Genomic DNA, 22282 nt, shown 5'->3' on the forward strand with positions numbered 1-22282 from the left:
TACTGCTCATCATATTCTCTATCTGTTTCGTCATCCAGGGAGCCCTGACTTTAGTTGCCTTGCCTTTCCCCCTAGTGGGAATGTACCTCAACTGTACCTGAACTATTTCCTCTTTAAAGGCAGCCCATTGTTCCATTACAGTTTACCCGGGCCAGATCTGTTCAAATCCCACTGAAATTGACTTTCCCCCAGTTAAACCCTTTTACTCTAGATTGCTCCCTTTCCTTTTCCATAGCTAATCTAAACTGTCTGCTAATAAGGATCACAATGAAAATCACTCAACATTCGTTGCACCAAAGGGCATGTCCAAGACACAGAGATACATGTGGCCCTTGAACTTCTATTGCCTGGCTTGTGAAGCCCCAGTTGGATTTTCTCTCTTTGCATGTTTATGCACATAACCTGTTATCTGTTTATTACCCTTTTCATACAGGGATTTTGTAACTGTCTATTCTGGTGTGTTTTCAGTGCCACTGGTCCTGCTGACTGAATCCTCTTTGTGATTGGATGTTACCAAGGTCTGTCACCTACTGCAGGCCCACAGACAGTGTAGCAATGCAAATATAGGGGGTGGGTTATGTCCTTCCTCTGTCAGCAGAGACAATGATGGATTAGTCCTTGGCCGTTTAAACTGCCTGGGCCTGGAGGATTGTTTGGTGGATTCAGATCAATCAAAGTGCCACCTTTTTGCTGCCTTTACCAATCCTCCAGGCCCAGGAGGTTCAAAGAGCTTCCTCACTGTTGTAATTGGATTTGAGTATGGAGGTGGTATCATTGGATGTGGATGCAACAACAGCAGAAGCCGGAGACCAGAGGCAGCAGACTTGAAAGTGGAGGTGGTACTGAAAGCAAAGGTAGTAGAGACAAAGTGGGAAAAGCAGAGCAGAGATTATATCAGGCGGTCAGCAACAGTGGAGGACTGTGGAAGGCGGTGGAGCAGACCAGGCCAGGCTGCACAGGACTGCTGACCGCTGAATTGGTGGTGGATAAGGTGAGGCTGGGCTGCACAGGACCGCCGACAGTGCTGGAGCAGACCAGGCCAGACTGTGCAGGACCGCTGACAGTGGTGGAGCAGACCAGGCCAGACTGTGCAGGACCGCTGACAGTGGTGGAGCAGACCAGGCCAGACTGTGCAGGACCGCTGACAGTGGTGGAGCAGACCAGGCCAGACTGTGCAGGACCGCTGACAGTGCTGGAGCAGACCAGGCCAGACTGTGCAGGACCGCTGACAGTGGTGGAGCAGACCAGGCCAGACTGTGCAGGACCGCTGACAGTGGTGGAGCAGACCAGGCCAGACTGTGCAGGACGGCTGACAGTGGTGGAGCAGACCAGGCCAGACTGTGCAGGACCGCTGACAGTGGTGGAGCAGACCAGACCAGACTGTACAGGACCGCTGACAGTGGTGGAGCAGACCAGGCCAGACTGTGCAGGACGGCTGACAGTGGTGGAGCAGACCAGGCCAGACTGTGCAGGACCGCTGACAGTGGTGGAGCAGACCAGGCCAGACTGTGCAGGACTGCTGACAGTGGTGGAGCAGACCAGGCCAGACTGTGCAGGACCGCTGACAGTGGTGGAGCAGACCAGGCCAGACTGTGCAGGACTGCTGGCAGTGGTGGAGCAGACCAGGCCAGACTGTGCAGGACCGCTGACAGTGGTGGAGCAGACCAGGCCAGACTGTGCAGGACCGCTGACAGTGGTGGAGCAGACCAGGCCAGACTGTGCAGGACTGCTGACAGTGGTGGAGCAGACCAGGCCAGACTGTGCAGGACTGCTGACAGTGGTGGGGCAGACCAGGCCAGACTGTGCAGGACCGCTGACAGTGGTGGAGCAGACCAGGCCAGACTGTGCAGGACTGCTGACAGTGGTGGAGCAGACCAGGCCAGACTGTGCAGGACCGCTGACAGTGGTGGAGCAGACCAGGCCAGACTGTGCAGGACTGCTGACAGTGCTGGAGCAGACCAGGCCAGACTGTGCAGGACCGCTGACAGTGGTGGAGCAGACCAGGCCAGACTGTGCAGGACCGCTGACAGTGGTGGAGCAGACCAGGCCAGACTGTGCTGGACTGCTGACAGTGGTGGAGCAGACCAGGCCAGACTGTGCAGGACCGCTGACAGTGGTGGAGCAGACCAGGCCAGACTGTGCAGGACCGCTGACAGTGGTGGAGCAGACCAGGCCAGACTGTGCAGGACCGCTGACAGTGGTGGAGCAGACCAGGCCAGACTGTGCAGGACCGCTGACAGTGGTGGAGCAGACCAGGCCAGACTGTGCAGGACCGCTGACAGTGGTGCAGCAGACCAGGCCAGACTGTGCAGGACTGCTGACAGTGGTGGAGCAGACCAGGCCAGACTGTGCAGGACCGCTGACAGTGGTGGAGCAGACCAGGCCAGACTGTGCAGGACCGCTGACAGTGGTGGAGCAGACCAGGCCAGACTGTGCAGGACCGCTGACAGTGGTGGAGCAGACCAGGCCAGACTGTGCAGGACGGCTGACAGTGGTGGAGCAGACCAGGCCAGACTGTGCAGGACTGCTGACAGTGGTGGAGCAGACCAGGACAGACTGTGCAGGACTGCTGGCAGTGGTGGAGCAGACCAGGCCAGACTGTGCAGGACCGCTGACAGTGCTGGAGCAGACCAGACCAGACTGTGCAGGACCGCTGACAGTGGTGGAGCAGACCAGGCCAGACTGTGCAGGACCGCTGACAGTGGTGGAGCAGACCAGGCCAGACTGTGCAGGACTGCTGACAGTGGTGGAGCAGACCAGGCCAGACTGTGCAGGACCGCCGACAGTGGTGGAGCAGACCAGGCCAGACTGTGCAGGACCGCTGACAGTGGTGGAGCAGACCAGGCCAGACTGTGCAGGACTGCTGACAGTGGTGGAGCAGACCAGGCCAGACTGTGCAGGACTGCTGGCAGTGGTGGAGCAGACCAGGCCAGACTGTGCAGGACTGCTGACAGTGGTGGAGCAGACCAGGCCAGACTGTGCAGGACCGCTGACAGTGGTGGAGCAGACCAGGCCAGACTGTGCAGGACCGCTGACAATGGTGGAGCAGACCAGGCCAGACTGCACAGGACCGCTGACAACAATAGATCGGGCCAGATCTTTGGTGTTGGGGGCTTGAATTCCAATGCTATCGTGGCTGGCCTCCCATTTACCACCCTCCATAAACTTAAGCTCATCCAAAACTCTGCTGCCCGAAGTCCCGTTCACCCATCACCCCTGGCTCCTGGTCTGGCAACGCCTCGAATCTAAAATTGTCATGCTTGCTTTCAAATTCCTCCATTGCCTCACTCCACCCTATCTCTATAATCTTCTCCAGCCCCAAAACCATCCGAGAAATCTGCACTCCTCTAATTTAGGCCTCTTGTGATCCCCGATTTTAATCGCTTCACCATTGGCAGCCGTGTCTTCAGCTGCCAAGGTCCTAAGCTCTGGAATTCCATCCTTAAACCTCTCCGCTTCTCTACCTCCCTCTCGCCCTTTAAGATGCTCCTTAAAACCTACCTCATCATCAGCTCTGATATTCCGTTATGTGGCTTGATGTCAAATTTTGATAACGCTCCTGTGAAGTGCCTTGGGATGTTTTACTACGTTAAAGGCGCTATATAAATGCAAGTTGTTTTTGTGTTTGAGGCTTGGATTTCCAGGGTTGCGAATTTGGAATTCCAATGTTCGGAATTTAGATTTCTGGTGTTGGGATTTGGATATTTGGTGTTGGGAATTTGGATTACCGGTGTTGGGAAATTGGATTTCCGGTGTTCGGAATTTGGATTTCTGGCGTTCAGAATTTAGATTTCTGGTGTTGGGATTTGGATTTTCGGTGTTGGGAATTTGGATTTCCGGTGTTGGGATTTGGATTTCTGGCGTTCGGAATTTTGATTTCTGGCGTTCGGAATTTCGATTTCTGGTGTTCGGAATTTGGAATTCTGCCGTTCAGAATTTGGATTTCTGGTGTTGAGATTTTGATTACTGGTGTTGGGATTTGGATTCCGGTGTTGGGATTTTGAATACTGGTGTTGGGATTTGGATTCTGTTGTTGGGAATTGGATTACTGGTATTGGGTTTTGGAATCTGGTGTTGGGATTTGGATTTCTGGTGTTGGGATTTGGATTCCGCTGTTGAGATTTTGATTACTGGTGTTGAAATTTGGATTCCGGTGTTGAGATTTTGATTTCTGGTGTTGGGATATGGATTCCGGTGTTGAGATTTTGATTTCTGGTGTTGGGATTTGGATTCCGGTGTTGAGATTTTGATTACTGGTGCTGGGATTTGGATTCCGGTGTTGAGATTTTGATTACTGGTGCTGGGATTTGGATTCCGGTGTTGAGATTCTGATTACTGGTGTTGAGATTTTGATTACTGGAGTTGGGATTTGGATTCCGGTGTTGAGATTTTGATTACTGGTGTTGGGATTTGGATTCCGGTGTTGGGATTTGGATTACTGGTATTGGGATTTGTATTCTGGTGTTGGGATTTGGATTACTGGTGTTGGGATTTGGATTCTGTTGTTGAGATTTGGATTCTATTGTTGGGATTTGGTTACTGGTGTTGGGATTCGGATTCTGTTGTTGAGATTTGGACTCTGTGGTTGGGATTTGGATTCTGTTGTTGAGATTTGTATTACTGGTGTTGGGATTTGGATTCTGTTGTTGAGATTTGGATTCTATTGGGATTCGGATTACTGGTGTTGGGATTTGGATTCTGTTGTTGAGATTTGGATTACTGGTGTTGGGATTTGTATTCTGTTGTTGAGATTTGTATTACTGGTGTTGGGATTTGTATTCTGTTGTTGAGATTTGGATTCTATTGGGATTCGGATTACTGGTGTTGGGATTTGGATTCTGTTGTTGAGATTTGGATTACTGGTGTTGGGATTTGGATTCTGTTGTTGAGATTTGGATTTCTGGGGTTGGGATATGGATTTCTGGTGTTGGAATTTGGATTACTGGTGTTGGGATTTGGATTCTGTTGTTGAGATTTGGATTCTGTTGTTGGGATTTGGATTACTGGTGTTGGGATTTGGATTCTGTTGTTGGGATTTGGATTCTATTGTTGGGATTCGGATTCTGTTGTTGAGATTTGGATTCTGTTGTTGGGATTTGGATTACTGGTGTTGGGATTTGGATTCTATTGTTGGGATTTGGATTCTGTTGTTGGGATTTGGATTACTGGTGTTGGGATTTGGATTCTGTTGTTGAGATTTGGAATTCTGATGTTGGGATTTGGATTACTGGTGTTGGGATTTGGATTCTGGTGTTGGGATTTTGATTACTGGTGTTGGGAATTGGGTTACTGGTTTTGGGATTGGGATTACTGGTGTTGGGATTTGGATTACTGGTTTTGGGATTTGGGTTACTGGTGTTGGGATTTGGATGACTGGTGTTGAGATTTGGATTACTGGTGTTGGGATTTGAATTACTGGTTTGGGGATTTGGATTACTGGTGTTGGGATTTTAATTACTGGTGTTGGGATTTGGATTCTGATGTTGGGATTTGGATTACTGGGGTTGGGATTTGGATTACTGGTGTTGGGATTTGGATTTCTGGTGTTGGGATTTGGATTACTGGTGTTGGGATTTGGATTCTGTTGTTGAGATTTGGATTTCTGGTGTTGGGATTTGGATTACTGGTGTTGGGATTTGGATTCTGTTGTTGGGATTTGGATTCTGTTGTTGGGATTTGGATTACTGGTGTTGGGATTTGGATTCTGTTGTTGAGATTTGGAATTCTGCTGTTGGGATTTGGATTACTGGTGTTGGGATTTGGACTCTGGTGTTGGGATTTTGATTACTGGTGTTGGGATTTGGATTACTGGTGTTGGGATTTGGATTACTGGTGTTGGGATTTGGATTAGTCATGTTGGGATTTGGATTACTGGTGTTGGGGTTTGGATTACTGGTGTTGGGATTTGGATTACTGGTGTTGGGATTTGGATTACTGTTGTTGAGATTTGGATTTCTGGTGTTGGGATTTGGATTACTGGTTCTGGGATTTGGATTCTGTGGTGGGGATTTGGATTCTGTTGTTGGGATTTAGATTTCTGGTGTTGCGATTTGGATTACTGGTGTTGGGATTTGGATTCTGTTGTTGGGATTTGGATTCTGTTGTTGGGATTTGGATTACTGGTGTTGGGATTTGGATTCAGTTGTTAAGATTTGGATTCTATTGTTGGGATTCGGATAACTGTTGTTGGGATTTGGATTCTGTTGTTGAGATTTGGATTACTAGTGTTGGGATTTGGATTCTGTTGTTGAGATTTGGATTTCTGGTGTTGGGATTTGGATTACTGGTGTTGGGATTTGGATTCAGTTGTTGAGATTTGGATTCTGTTGTTGGGATTTTGATTCTGTTGTTGAGATTTGGATTACTGGTGTTGGGATTTGGATTCTATTGTTGGGATTTGGATTTCTGGTGTTGGGATTTGGATTACTGGTGTTGGGATTTGGATTCTGTTGTTGAGATTTGGATTCAGTTGTTGGGATTTGGATTACTGGTGTTGGGATTTGGATTCTGTTGTTGGGATTTGGATTCTGTTGTTGGGATTTGGATTACTGGTGTTGGGATTTGGATTCTGTTGTTGAGATTTGGATTACTGGTGTTGGGATTTGGATTTTGTTGTTGAGATTTGGATTAATGGTGTTGGGATTTGGATTCTGTTGTTGAGATTTGGATTACTGGTGTTGGGATTTGGATTCTGTTGTTGAGATGTGGATTCTGTTGTTGGGATTTGGATTCTGTTGGGATTTGGATTTCTGGTGTTGGGATTTGGATTACTGGTGTTGGGATTTGGATTCCGTTGTTGGGATTTGGATTCTGTTGTTGGGATTTGGATTACTGGTGTTGGGATTTGGATTCTGTTGTTGGGATTTGGATTCTATTGTTGGGATTTGGATTACTGGTGTTGGGATTCGGATTCTGTTGTTGAGATTTGGATTCTGTTGTTGGGATTTGGATTCTGTTGTTGAGATTTACATTACTGGTGTTGAGATTTGGATTACTGGCATTGGGATTTGGATTTCCGGTGTTGGGATTTGGATTCTATTGTTGGGATTTGGATTCTGTTGTTGGGATTTGGATTCTGTTGTTGGGATTTGGATTACTGGTGTTGGGATTTTGATTCTGTTGTTGAGATTTGGATTCTGTTGGGATTTGGATTACTGGTGTTGGGATTTGGATTCTGTTGTTGAGATTTGGATTTCTGGTGTTGGGATTTAGATTACTGGTGTTGGGATTTGGATTTTGTTGGGATTTGGATCCTGTTGTTGGGATTTGGATTACTGGTGTTGGGATTTGGATTCTGTTGTTGAGATGTGGATTCTGTTGTTGGGATTTGGATTCTGTTGTTGGGATTTGGATTTCTGGTGTTGGGATTTGGATTACTGGTGTTGGGATTTGGATTCTGTTGTTGAGATTTGGATTCTGTTGTTGGGATTTGGATTACTGTTGTTGAGATTTGGATTTCTGGTGTTGGGATTTGGATTACTGGTTCTGGGATTTGGATTCTGTGGTGGGGATTTGGATTCTGTTGTTGGGATTTAGATTTCTGGTGTTGCGATTTGGATTACTGGTGTTGGGATTTGGATTCTGTTGTTGGGATTTGGATTCTGTTGTTGGGATTTGGATTACTGGTGTTGGGATTTGGATTCAGTTGTTAAGATTTGGATTCTATTGTTGGGATTCGGATAACTGTTGTTGGGATTTGGATTCTGTTGTTGAGATTTGGATTACTAGTGTTGGGATTTGGATTCTGTTGTTGAGATTTGGATTTCTGGTGTTGGGATTTGGATTACTGGTGTTGGGATTTGGATTCAGTTGTTGAGATTTGGATTCTGTTGTTGGGATTTTGATTCTGTTGTTGAGATTTGGATTACTGGTGTTGGGATTTGGATTCTATTGTTGGGATTTGGATTTCTGGTGTTGGGATTTGGATTACTGGTGTTGGGATTTGGATTCTGTTGTTGAGATTTGGATTCAGTTGTTGGGATTTGGATTACTGGTGTTGGGATTTGGATTCTGTTGTTGGGATTTGGATTCTGTTGTTGGGATTTGGATTACTGGTGTTGGGATTTGGATTCTGTTGTTGAGATTTGGATTACTGGTGTTGGGATTTGGATTTTGTTGTTGAGATTTGGATTAATGGTGTTGGGATTTGGATTCTGTTGTTGAGATTTGGATTACTGGTGTTGGGATTTGGATTCTGTTGTTGAGATGTGGATTCTGTTGTTGGGATTTGGATTCTGTTGGGATTTGGATTTCTGGTGTTGGGATTTGGATTACTGGTGTTGGGATTTGGATTCCGTTGTTGGGATTTGGATTCTGTTGTTGGGATTTGGATTACTGGTGTTGGGATTTGGATTCTGTTGTTGGGATTTGGATTCTATTGTTGGGATTTGGATTACTGGTGTTGGGATTCGGATTCTGTTGTTGAGATTTGGATTCTGTTGTTGGGATTTGGATTCTGTTGTTGAGATTTACATTACTGGTGTTGAGATTTGGATTACTGGCATTGGGATTTGGATTTCCGGTGTTGGGATTTGGATTCTATTGTTGGGATTTGGATTCTGTTGTTGGGATTTGGATTCTGTTGTTGGGATTTGGATTACTGGTGTTGGGATTTTGATTCTGTTGTTGAGATTTGGATTCTGTTGGGATTTGGATTACTGGTGTTGGGATTTGGATTCTGTTGTTGAGATTTGGATTTCTGGTGTTGGGATTTAGATTACTGGTGTTGGGATTTGGATTTTGTTGGGATTTGGATCCTGTTGTTGGGATTTGGATTACTGGTGTTGGGATTTGGATTCTGTTGTTGAGATGTGGATTCTGTTGTTGGGATTTGGATTCTGTTGTTGGGATTTGGATTTCTGGTGTTGGGATTTGGATTACTGGTGTTGGGATTTGGATTCTGTTGTTGAGATTTGGATTCTGTTGTTGGGATTTAGATTACTGGTGTTGGGATTTGGATTCTGTTGTTGGGATTTGGATTCTATTGTTGGGATTTGGATTACTGGTGTTGGGATTCGGATTCTGTTGTTGAGATTTGGATTCTGTTGTTGGGATTTGGATTCTGTTGTTGAGATTTAGATTACTGGTGTTGAGATTTGGATTACTGGCGTTGGGATTTGGATTTCTGGTGTTGGGATTTGGATTCTATTGTTGGGATTTGGATTCTGTTGTTGGGATTTGGATTCTGTTGTTGGGATTTGGATTACTGGTGTTGGGATTTGGATTCTGTTGTTGGGATTTGGATTCTATTGTTGGGATTTGGATTACCGGTGTTGGGCTTCGGATTCTGTTGTTGAGATTTGGATTCTGTTTGTGGGATTTGGATTCTGTTGTTGAGATTTGGATTTCTGGTGTTGGGATTTGGATTACTGGTGTTGGGATTTGGATTCAGTTGTTGAGATTTGGATTCTGTTGTTGGGATTTTGATTCTGTTGTTGAGATTTGGATTACTGGTGTTGGGATTTGGATTCTATTGTTGGGATTTGGATTTCTGGTGTTGGGATTTGGATTACTGGTGTTGGGATTTGGATTCTGTTGTTGAGATTTGGATTCAGTTGTTGGGATTTGGATTACTGGTGTTGGGATTTGGATTCTGTTGTTGGGATTTGGATTCTGTTGTTGGGATTTGGATTACTGGTGTTGGGATTTGGATTCTGTTGTTGAGATTTGGATTACTGGTGTTGGGATTTGGATTTTGTTGTTGAGATTTGGATTAATGGTGTTGGGATTTGGATTCTGTTGTTGAGATTTGGATTACTGGTGTTGGGATTTGGATTCTGTTGTTGAGATGTGGATTCTGTTGTTGGGATTTGGATTCTGTTGTTGGGATTTGGATTTCTGGTGTTGGGATTTGGATTACTGGTGTTGGGATTTGGATTCCGTTGTTGGGATTTGGATTCTGTTGTTGGGATTTGGATTACTGGTGTTGGGATTTGGATTCTGTTGTTGGGATTTGGATTCTATTGTTGGGATTTGGATTACTGGTGTTGGGATTCGGATTCTGTTGTTGAGATTTGGATTCTGTTGTTGGGATTTGGATTCTGTTGTTGAGATTTACATTACTGGTGTTGAGATTTGGATTACTGGCATTGGGATTTGGATTTCCGGTGTTGGGATTTGGATTCTATTGTTGGGATTTGGATTCTGTTGTTGGGATTTGGATTCTGTTGTTGGGATTTGGATTACTGGTGTTGGGATTTTGATTCTGTTGTTGAGATTTGGATTCTGTTGGGATTTGGATTACTGGTGTTGGGATTTGGATTCTGTTGTTGAGATTTGGATTTCTGGTGTTGGGATTTAGATTACTGGTGTTGGGATTTGGATTTTGTTGGGATTTGGATTCTGTTGTTGGGATTTGGATTACTGGTGTTGGGATTTGGATTCTGTTGTTGAGATGTGGATTCTGTTGTTGGGATTTGGATTCTGTTGTTGGGATTTGGATTTCTGGTGTTGGGATTTGGATTACTGGTGTTGGGATTTGGATTCTGTTGTTGAGATTTGGATTCTGTTGTTGGGATTTAGATTACTGGTGTTGGGATTTGGATTCTGTTGTTGGGATTTGGATTACTGGTGTTGGGATTTGGATTCTGTTGTTGGGATTTGGATTCTATTGTTGGGATTTGGATTACTGGTGTTGGGATTCGGATTCTGTTGTTGAGATTTGGATTCTGTTTGTGGGATTTGGATTCTGTTGTTGAGATTTGGATTTCTGGTGTTGGGATTTGGATTACTGGTGTTGGGATTTGGATTCTGTTGTTGGGATTTGGATTCTTTTGTTGAGATTTGGATTACTGTTGTTGGGATTTGGATTCTGTTGTTGAGATTTGGATTTCTGGTATTGGGATTTGGATTACTGGTGTTGGGATTTGGATTCTGGTGTTGGGATTTTGATTACTGGTGTTGGGATTTGGATTACTGGTTTTGAGATTTGGATTACTGGTGTTGGGATTTGGATTACTTGTTTTGGGATTTGGATTACTGGTGTTGGGATTTGGAGTACTGGTGTTGAGATTTGGATGACTGGTGCCGGGATTTGAATTACTGGTTTGGGGATTTGGATTACTGGTGTTGGGATTTTAATTACTGGTGTTGGGATTTGGATTTCTGGTGTTGGGATTTGGATTACTGGTGTTGGGATTTGGATTCTGTTGTTGGGATATGGATTCTTTTGTTGAGATTTGGATTACAGGTGTTGGGATTTGGATTCTGTTGTTGAGATTTGGATTTCTGGTATTGGGATTTGGATTACTGGTGTTGGGATTTGGATTCTGGTGTTGGGCTTTTGATTACTGGTGTTGGGATTTGGATTACTGGTTTTGAGATTTGGATTACTGGTGTTGGGATTTGGATTACTTGTTTTGGGATTTGGATTGCTGGTGTTGCGATTTGGAGTACTGGTGTTGAGATTTGGATTACTGGCGTCGGGATTTGAATTACTGGTTTGGGGATTTGGATTACTGGTTTTGGGATTTTAATTACTGGTGTTGGGATTTGGATTTCTGGTGTTGGGATTTGGATTACTGGTGTTGGGATTTGGATTCTGTTGTTGAGATTTGGATTCTTTTGTTGAGATTTGGATTACAGGTGTTGGGATTTGGATTCTTTTGTTGAGATTTGGATTTCTGGTATTGGGATTTGGATTACTGGTGTTGGGATTTGGATTCTGGTGTTGGGATTTTGATTACTGGTGTTGGGATTTGGATTACTGGTTTTGAGATTTGGATTACTGGTGTTGGGATTTGGATTACTTGTTTTGGGATTTGGATTACTGGTGTTGGGATTTGGAGTACTGGTGTTGAGATTTGGATTACTGGCGTCGGGATTTGAATTACTGGTTTGGGGATTTGGATTACTGGTGTTGGGATTTTAATTACTGGTGTTGGGATTTGGATTCTGTTGTTGGGACTTGGATTCTGTTGTTGAGGTTTAGATTACTGTTGTTCAGATTTGGATTACTGGCATTGGGATTTGGATTTCTGGTGTTGTGATTTGGATTCTATTGTTGGGATTTGGATTCTGTTGTTGGGATTTGGATTCTGTTGTTGGGATTTGGATTACTGGTGTTGGGATTTGGATTCTGTTGTTGCGATTTGGATTCTGTTGTTGGGATTTGGATTACTGGTGTTGGGATTTGGATTCTGTTGTTGAGATTTGGATTTCTGGTGTTGGGATTTGGATTACTGGTGTTGGGATTTGGATTCTGTTGTTGGGATTTGGAATCTGTTGTTGGGATTTGGATTACTGGTGTTAGGATTTGGATTCTGTTGTTGAGATTTGGATTACTGGTGTTGGGATTTGGATTCTGTTGTTGAGATGTGGATTCTGTTGTTGGGATTTGGATTCTGTTGTTGGGATTTGGATTTCTGGTGTTGGGATTTGGATTACTGGTGTTTGGATTTGGATTCTGTTGTTGGGATTTGGATTCTGTTGTTGGGATTTGGATTCTATTGTCGGTATTTGGATTACTGGTGTTGGGATTCGGATTCAGTTGTTGAGATTTGGATTCTGTTGTTGGGATTTGGATTCTGTTGTTGAGATTTAGATTACTGGTGTTGAGATTTGGATTACTGGCGTTGGGATTTGGATTTCTGGTGTTGGGATTTGGATTCTATTGTTGGGATCTGGATTCTGTTGTTGGGATTTGGATTACTGGTGTTGGGATTTGGTTTCTGTTGTTGAGATTTGGATTTCTGGTGTTGGGATTTGGATTACTGGTGTTGGGATTTTGATTCTGGTGTTGGGATTTTGATTACTGGTGTTGGGATTTGGATTACTGGTTTTGGGATTTGGATTCTGTTGTTGGGATTTGGATTCTGGTGTTGGGATTTGGATTCCGTTGTTGGGATTTGGAGTCTGTTGTTGGGATTTGGATTACTGGTGTTGGGATTTGGATTCTATTGTTGGGATTTGGATTCTATTGTTGGGATTTGGATTACTGGTGTTGGGATTCGGATTCTGTTGTTGAGATTTGGATTCTGTTGTTGGGATTTGGATTCTGTTGTTGAGATTTACATTACTGGTGTTGAGATTTGGATTACTGGCATTGGGATTTGGATTTCCGGTGTTGGGATTTGGATTCTATTGTTGGGATTTGGATTCTGTTGTTGGGATTTGGATTCTGTTGTTGGGATTTGGATTACTGGTGTTGGGATTTTGATTCTGTTGTTGAGATTTGGATTCTGTTGGGATTTGGATTACTGGTGTTGGGATTTGGATTCTGTTGTTGAGATTTGGATTTCTGGTGTTGGGATTTAGATTACTGGTGTTGGGATTTGGATTTTGTTGGGATTTGGATTCTGTTGTTGGGATTTGGATTACTGGTGTTGGGATTTGGATTCTGTTGTTGAGATGTGGATTCTGTTGTTGGGATTTGGATTCTGTTGTTGGGATTTGGATTTCTGGTGTTGGGATTTGGATTACTGATGTTGGGATTTGGATTCTGTTGTTGAGATTTGGATTCTGTTGTTGGGATTTAGATTACTGGTGTTGGGATTTGGATTCTGTTGTTGGGATTTGGATTCTATTGTTGGGATTTGGATTACTGGTGTTGGGATTCGGATTCTGTTGTTGAGATTTGGATTCTGTTGTTGGGATTTGGATTCTGTTGTTGAGATTTAGATTACTGGTGTTGAGATTTGGATTACTGGCGTTGGGATTTGGATTTCTGGTGTTGGGATTTGGATTCTATTGTTGGGATTTGGATTCTGTTGTTGGGATTTGGATTCTGTTGTTGGGATTTGGATTACTGGTGTTGGGATTTGGATTCTGTTGTTGGGATTTGGATTCTATTGTTGGGATTTGGATTACTGGTGTTGGGATTCGGATTCTGTTGTTGAGATTTGGATTCTGTTTGTGGGATTTGGATTCTGTTGTTGAGATTTGGATTTCTGGTGTTGGGATTTGGATTACTGGTGTTGGGATTTGGATTCTGTTGTTGGGATTTGGATTCTTTTGTTGAGATTTGGATTACTGGTGTTGGGATTTGGATTCTGTTGTTGAGATTTGGATTTCTGGTATTGGGATTTGGATTACTGGTGTTGGGATTTGGATTCTGGTGTTGGGATTTTGATTACTGGTGTCGGGATTTGGATTACTGGTTTTGAGATTTGGATTACTGGTGTTGGGATTTGGATTACTTGTTTTGGGATTTGGATTACTGGTGTTGGGATTTGGAGTACTGGTGTTGAGATTTGGATGACTGGCGCCGGGATTTGAATTACTGGTTTGGGGATTTGGATTACTGGTGTTGGGATTTTAATTACTGGTGTTGGGATTTGGATTTCTGGTGTTGGGATTTGGATTACTGGTGTTGGGATTTGGATTCTGTTGTTGGGATTTGGATTCTTTTGTTGAGATTTGGATTACAGGTGTTGGGATTTGGATTCTGTTGTTGAGATTTGGATTTCTGGTATTGGGATTTGGATTACTGGTGTTGGGATTTGGATTCTGGTGTTGGGATTTTGATTACTGGTGTTGGGATTTGGATTACTGGTTTTGAGATTTGGATTACTGGTGTTGGGATTTGGATTACTTGTTTTGGGATTTGGATTGCTGGTGTTGCGATTTGGAGTACTGGTGTTGAGATTTGGATTACTGGCGTCGGGATTTGAATTACTGGTTTGGGGATTTGGATTACTGGTGTTGGGATTTTAATTACTGGTGTTGGGATTTGGATTTCTGGTGTTGGGATTTGGATTACTGGTGTTGGGATTTGGATTCTGTTGTTGGGATTTGGATTCTTTTGTTGAGATTTGGATTACAGGTGTTGGGATTTGGAATCTTTTGTTGAGATTTGGATTTCTGGTATTGGGATTTGGATTACTGGTGTTGGGATTTGGATTCTGGTGTTGGGATTTTGATTACTGGTGTTGGGATTTGGATTACTGGTTTTGAGATTTGGATTACTGGTGTTGGGATTTGGATTACTTGTTTTGGGATTTGGATTACTGGTGTTGGGATTTGGAGTACTGGTGTTGAGATTTGGATTACTGGCGTCGGGATTTGAATTACTGGTTTGGGGATTTGGATTAGTGGTGTTGGGATTTTAATTACTGGTGTTGGGATTTGGATTCTGTTGTTGGGACTTGGATTCTGTTGTTGAGGTTTAGATTACTGTTGTTCAGATTTGGATTACTGGCATTGGGATTTGGATTTCTGGTGTTGTGATTTGGATTCTGTTGTTGGGATTTGGATTCTGTTGTTGGGATTTGGATTACTGGTGTTGGGATTTGGATTCTGTTGTTGCGATTTGGATTCTGTTGTTGGGATTTGGATTACTGGTGTTGGGATTTGGATTCTGTTGTTGAGATTTGGATTTCTGGTGTTGGGATTTGGATTACTGGTGTTGGGATTTGGATTCTGTTGTTGGGATTTGGAATCTGTTGTTGGGATTTGGATTACTGGTGTTGGGATTTGGATTCTGTTGTTGAGATTTGGATTACTGGTGTTGGCATTTGGATTCTGTTGTTGAGATGTGGATTCTGTTGTTGGGATTTGGATTCTGTTGTTGGGATTTGGATTTCTGGTGTTGGGATTTGGATTACTGGTGTTGGGATTTGGATTCTTTTGTTGGGATTTGGATTCTGTTGTTGGGATTTGGATTCTATTGTCGGTATTTGGATTACTGGTGTTGGGATTCGGATTCAGTTGTTCAGATTTGGATTCTGTTGTTGGGATTTGGATACTGTTGTTGAGATTTAGATTACTGGTGTTGAGATTTGGATTACTGGCGTTGGGATTTGGATTTCTGGTGTTGGGATTTGGATTCTATTGTTGGGATTTGGATTCTGTTGTTGGGATTTGGATTACTGGTGTTGGGATTTGGTTTCTGTTGTTGAGATTTGGATTTCTGGTGTTGGGATTTGGATTACTGGTGTTGGGATTTTGATTCTGGTGTTGGGATTTTGATTACTGGTGTTGGGATTTGGATTACTTGTTTTGGGATTTGGATTCTGTTGTTGGGATTTGGATTACTGGGGTTGGGATTTGGATTTCTGTGTTGGGATTTGGATTACTGGTGTTGGGATTTGGATTACTGGTGTTGGAATTTGGATTACTGGTGTTGGGATTTGGATTAGTCATGTTGGGATTTGAATTACTGGTGTTGGGATTTGGATTTCTGGTGTTGGGATTTGGATTACTGGTGTTGGGATTTGGATTAGTGTTGTAGAGATTTGGATTTCTGGTGTTGGGATTTGGATTACTGGTGTTGGCATTTGGATTCCGTTGTTGGGATTTGGATTCTGTTGTTGGGATTTGGATTACTGGTGTTGGGATTTGGATTCTGTTGTTGGGATTTGGATTCTATTGTTGGGATTTGGATTACTGGTGTTGGGATTCGGATTCTGATGTTGAGATTTGGATTCTGTTGTTGGGATTTGGATTCTGTTGTTGAGATTTAGATTACTGGTGTTGAGATTTGGATTACTGGCATTGGGATTTGGATTTCTGGTGTTGGGATTTGGATTCTATTGTTGGGATTTGGATTCTGTTGTTGGGATTTGGATTCTGTTGTTGGGATTTTGATTACTGGTGTTGGGATTTTGATTCTGTTGTTGAGATTTGGATTCTGTTGGGATTTGGATTACTGGTGTTGGGATTTGGATTCTGTTGTTGAGATTTGGATTTCTGGTGTTGGGATTTAGATTACTGGTGTTGGGATTTGGATTCTGTTGGGATTTGGATTCTGTTGTTGGGATTTGGATTGCTGGTGTTGGGATTTGGATTCTGTTGTTGAGATGTGGATTCTGTTGTTGGGATTTGGATTCTGTTGTTGTGATTTGGATTTCTGGTGTTGGGATTTGGATTACTGGTGTTGGGATTTGGATTCTGCTGTTGGGATTTGGATTCTGTTGTTGGGATTTGGATTACTGGTGTTGGGATTTGGATTCTGTTGTTGGGATTTGGATTCTATTGTTGGGATTTTGATTACTGGTGTTGGGATTCGGATTCTGTTGTTGAGATTTGGATTCTGTTGTTGGGATTTGGATTCTGTTGTTGAGATTTAGATTACTGGTGTTGAGATTTGGATTACTGGCATTGGGATTTGGATTTCTGGTGTTGGGATTTGGATTCTATTGTTGGGATTTGGATTCTGTTGTTGGGATTTGGATTCTGTTGTTGGGATTTGAATTACTGGTGTTGGGATTTGGATTCTGTTGTTGGGATTTGGATTCTATTGTTGGGATTTGGATTACTGGTGTTGGGATTCGGATTCTGTTGTTGAGATTTGGATTCTGTTTGTGGGATTTGGATTCTGTTGTTGAGATTTGGATTTCTGGTGCTGGGATTTGGATTACTGGTGTTGGGATTTGGATTCTGTTGTTGGGATTTGGATTCTGTTGTTGAGATTTGGATTACTGGTGTTGGGATTTGGATTCTGTTGTTGAGGTTTGGATTTCTGGTATTGGGATTTGGATTACTGGTGTTGGGATTTGGATTCTGTTGTTGGGATTTTGATTACTGGTGTTGGGATTTGGATTACTGGTTTTGAGATTTGGATTACTGGTGTTGGGATTTGGATTACTGGTTTTGGGATTTGGATTACTGGTGTTGGGATTTGGAGTACTGGTGTTGAGATTTAAATTACTGGTGTCGGGTTTTGAATTACTGGTTTGGGGATTTGGATTACTGGTGTTGGGATTTTAATTACTGGTGTTGGGATTTGGATTCTGGTGTTGGGATTTGGATTACTGGTGTTGGGATTTGGATAACTGGTGTTGGGATTTGGATTTCTGATGTTGGGATTTGGATTGCTGGTGTTGGGATTTGGATTACTGGTGTTGGGATTTGGATGACTGGTGTTGGGATTTGGATTAGTCATGTTGGGATTTGGATTACTGGTGTTGGGATTTGGATTTCTGGTGTTGGGATTTGGATTCTGTTGTTGAGATTTAGATTACTGGTGTTGAGATTTGGATTACTGGCGTTGGGATTTGGATTTCTGGTGTTGGGATTTGGATTCTATTGTTGGGATTTGGATTCTGTTGTTGGGATTTGGATTCTGTTGTTGGGATTTGGATTACTGGTGTTGGGATTTGGATTCTGTTGTTGGGATTTGGATTCTATTGTTGGGATTTGGATTACTGGTGTTGGGATTCGGATTCTGTTGTTGAGATTTGGATTCTGTTTGTGGGATTTGGATTCTGTTGTTGAGATTTGGATTTCTGGTGTTGGGATTTGGATTACTGGTGTTGGGATTTGGATCCTGTTGTTGGGATTTGGACTCTTTTGTTGAGATTTGGATTACTGGTGTTGGGATTTGGATTCTGTTGTTGAGATTTGGATTTCTGGTATTGGGATTTGGATTACTGGTGTTGGGATTTGGATTCTGGTGTTGGGATTTTGATTACTGGTGTTGGGAATTGGATTACTGGTTTTGAGATTTGGATTACTGGTGTTGGGATTTGGATTACTTGTTTTGGGATTTGGATTACTGGTGTTGGGATTTGGAGTACTGGTGTTGAGATTTGGATTACTGGCGTCGGGATTTGAATTACTGGTTTGGGGATTTGGATTACTGGTGTTGGGATTTTAATTACTGGTGTTGGGATTTGGATTTCTGGTGTTGGGATTTGGATTACTGGTGTTGGGATTTGGATTCTGTTGTTGGGATTTGGATTCTTTTGTTGAGATTTGGATTACAGGTGTTGGGATTTGGAATCTGTTGTTGAGATTTGGATTTCTGGTATTGGGATTTGGATTACTGGTGTTGGGATTTGGATTCTGGTGTTGGGATTTTGATTACTGGTGTTGGGATTTGGATTACTGGTTTTGAGATTTGGATTACTGGTGTTGGGATTTGGATTACTTGTTTTGGGATTTGGATTGCTGGTGTTGGGTTTTGGAGTACTGGTGTTGAGATTTGGATTACTGGCGTCGGGATTTGAATTACTGGTTTGGGGATTTGGATTACTGGTGTTGGGATTTTAATTACTGGTGTTGGGATTTGGATTTCTGGTGTTGGGATTTGGATTACTGGTGTTGGGATTATGGATTCTGTTGTTGGGATTTGGATTCTTTTGTTGAGATTTGGATTACAGGTGTTGGGATTTGGATTCTTTTGTTGAGATTTGGATTTCTGGTATTGGGATTTGGATTACTGGTGTTGGGATTTGGATTCTGGTGTTGGGATTTTGATTACTGGTGTTGGGATTTGGATTACTGGTTTTGAGATTTGGATTACTGGTGTTGGGATTTGGATTACTTGTTTTGGGATTTGGATTACTGGTGTTGGGATTTTAATTACTGGTGTTGGGACTTGGATTCTGTTGTTGGGACTTGGATTCTGTTGTTGAGGTTTAGATTACTGTTGTTCAGATTTGGATTACTGGCATTGGGATTTGGATTTCTGGTGTTGTGATTTGGATTCTATTGTTGGGATTTGGATTCTGTTGTTGGGATTTGGATTCTGTTGTTGGGATTTGGATTACTGGTGTTGGGATTTGGATTCTGTTGTTGCGATTTGGATTCTGTTGTTGGGATTTGGATTACTGGTGTTGGAATTTGGATTCTGTTGTTGAGATTTGGATTTCTGGTGTTGGGATTTGGATTACTGGTGTTGGGATTTGGATTCTGTTGTTGGGATTTGGAATCTGTTGTTGGGATTTGGATTACTGGTGTTGGGATTTGGATTCTGTTGTTGAGATTTGGATTACTGGTGTTGGGATTTGGATTCTGTTGTTGAGATGTGGATTCTGTAGTTGGGATTTGGATTCTGTTGTTGGGATTTGGATTTCTGGTGTTGGGATTTGGATTACTGGTGTTGGGATTTGGATTCTGTTGTTGGGATTTGGATTCTGTTGTTGGGATTTGGATTCTATTGTCGGTATTTGGATTACTGGTGTTGGGATTCGGATTCAGTTGTTGAGATTTGGATTCTGTTGTTGGGATTTGGATTCTGTTGTTGAGATTTAGATTACTGGTGTTGAGATTTGGATTACTGGCGTTGGGATTTGGATTTCTGGTGTTGGGATTTGCATTCTATTGTTGGGATTTGGATTCTGTTGTTGGGATTTGGATTACTGGTGTTTGGATTTGGTTTCTGTTGTTGAGATTTGGATTTCTGGTGTTGGGATTTGGATTACTGGTGTTGGGATTTTGATTCTGGTGTTGGGATTTTGATTACTGGTGTTGGGATTTGGATTAATGGTTTTGGGATTTGGATTCTGTTGTTGGGATTTGGATTCTGGTGTTGGGATTTGGATTACTGGTGTTGGCATTTGGATTACTGGGGTTGGGATTTGGATTTCTGTGTTGGGATTTGGATTACTGGTGTTGGGATTTGGATTACTGGTGTTGGGATTTGGATTACTGGTGTTGGGATTTGGATTAGTCATGTTGGGATTTGAATTACTGGTGTTGGGATTTGGATTTCTGGTGTTGGGATTTGGATTACTGGTGTTGGGATTTGGATTAGTGTTGTCGAGATTTGGATTTCTGGTGTTGGGATTTGGATTACTGGTGTTGGGATTTGGATTCCGTTGTTGGGATTTGGATTCTGTTGTTGGGATTTGGATTACTGGTGTTGGGATTTGGATTCTGTTGTTGGGATTTGGATTCTATTGTTGGGATTTGGATTACTGGTGTTGGGATTCGGATTCTGATGTTGAGATTTGGATTCTGTTGTTGGGATTTGGATTCTGTTGTTGAGATTTAGATTCTGGTGTTGTGATTTGGATTACTGGCGTTGGGATTTGGATTTCTGGTGTTGGGATTTGGATTCTATTGTTGGGATTTGGATTCTGTTGTTGGGATTTGGATTCTGTTGTTGGGATTTGGATTACTGGTGTTGGGATTTTGATTCTGTTGTTGAGATTTGGATTCTGTTGGGATTTGAATTACTGGTGTTGGGATTTGGATTCTGTTGTTGAGATTTGGATTTCTGGTGTTGGGATTTAGATTACTGGTGTTGGGATTTGGATTCTGTTGGGATTTGGATTCTGTTGTTGGGATTTGGATTGCTGGTGTTGGGATTTGGATTCTGTTGTTGAGATGTGGATTCTGTTGTTGGGATTTGGATTCTGTTGTTGGGATTTGGATTTCTGGTGTTGGGATTTGGATTACTGGTGTTGGGATTTGGATTCTGTTGTTGGGATTTGGATTCTGTTGTTGGGATTTGGATTACTGGTGTTGGGATTTGGATTCTGTTGTTGGGATTTGGATTCTATTGTTGGGATTTTGATTACTTGTGTTGGGATTCGGATTCTGTTGTTGAGATTTGGATTCTGTTGTTGGGATTTGGATTCTGTTGTTGAGATTTAGATTACTGGTGTTGAGATTTGGATTACTGGCATTGGGATTTGGTTTTCTGGTGTTGGGATTTGGATTCTATTGTTGGGATTTGTATTCTGTTGTTGGGATTTGGATTCTGTTGTTGGGATTTGGATTACTGGTGTTGGGATTTGGATTCTGTTGTTGGGATTTGGATTCTATTGTTGGGATTTGGATTACTGGTGTTGGGATTCGGATTCTGTTGTTGAGATTTGGATTCTGTTTGTGGGATTTGGATTCTGTTGTTGAGATTTGGATTTCTGGTGCTGGGATTTGGATTACTGGTGTTGGGATTTGGATTCTGTTGTTGGGATTTGGATTCTGTTGTTGAGATTTGGATTACTGGTGTAGGGATTTGGATTCTGTTGTTGAGGTTTGGATTTCTGGTATTGGGATTTGGATTACTGGTGTTGGGATTTGGATTCTGTTGTTGGGATTTTGATTACTGGTGTTGGGATTTGGATTACTGGTTTTGAGATTTGGATTACTGGTGTTGGGATTTGGATTACTGGTTTTGGGATTTGGATTACTGGTGTTGGGATTTGGAGTACTGGTGTTGAGATTTGGATTACTGGTGTCGGGATTTGAATTACTGGTTTGGGGATTTGGATTACTGGTGTTGGGATTTTAATTACTGGTGTTGGGATTTGGATTCTGGTGTTGGGATTTGGATTACTGGTGTTGGGATTTGGATAACTGGTGTTGGTATTTGGATTTCTGATGTTGGCATTTGGATTGCTGGTGTTGGGATTTGGATTACTGGTGTTGGGATTTGGATGACTGGTGTTGGGATTTGGATTAGTCATGTTGGGACTTGGATTACTGGTGTTGAGATTTGGATTTCTGGTGTTGGGATTTGGATTCTGTTGTTGAGATTTAGATTACTGGTGTTGAGATTTGGATTACTGGCGTTGGGATTTGGATTTCTGGTGTTGGGATTTGGATTCTATTGTTGGGATTTGGATTCTGTTGTTGGGATTTGGATTCTGTTGTTGGGATTTGGATTACTGGT

This window comes from Somniosus microcephalus, chromosome 3, assembly GCF_052327205.1.
Source record: "Somniosus microcephalus isolate GS21.2 chromosome 3, FLI_Smic_1.0, whole genome shotgun sequence".
Taxonomy (NCBI): Eukaryota; Metazoa; Chordata; class Chondrichthyes; order Squaliformes; family Somniosidae; genus Somniosus; species Somniosus microcephalus.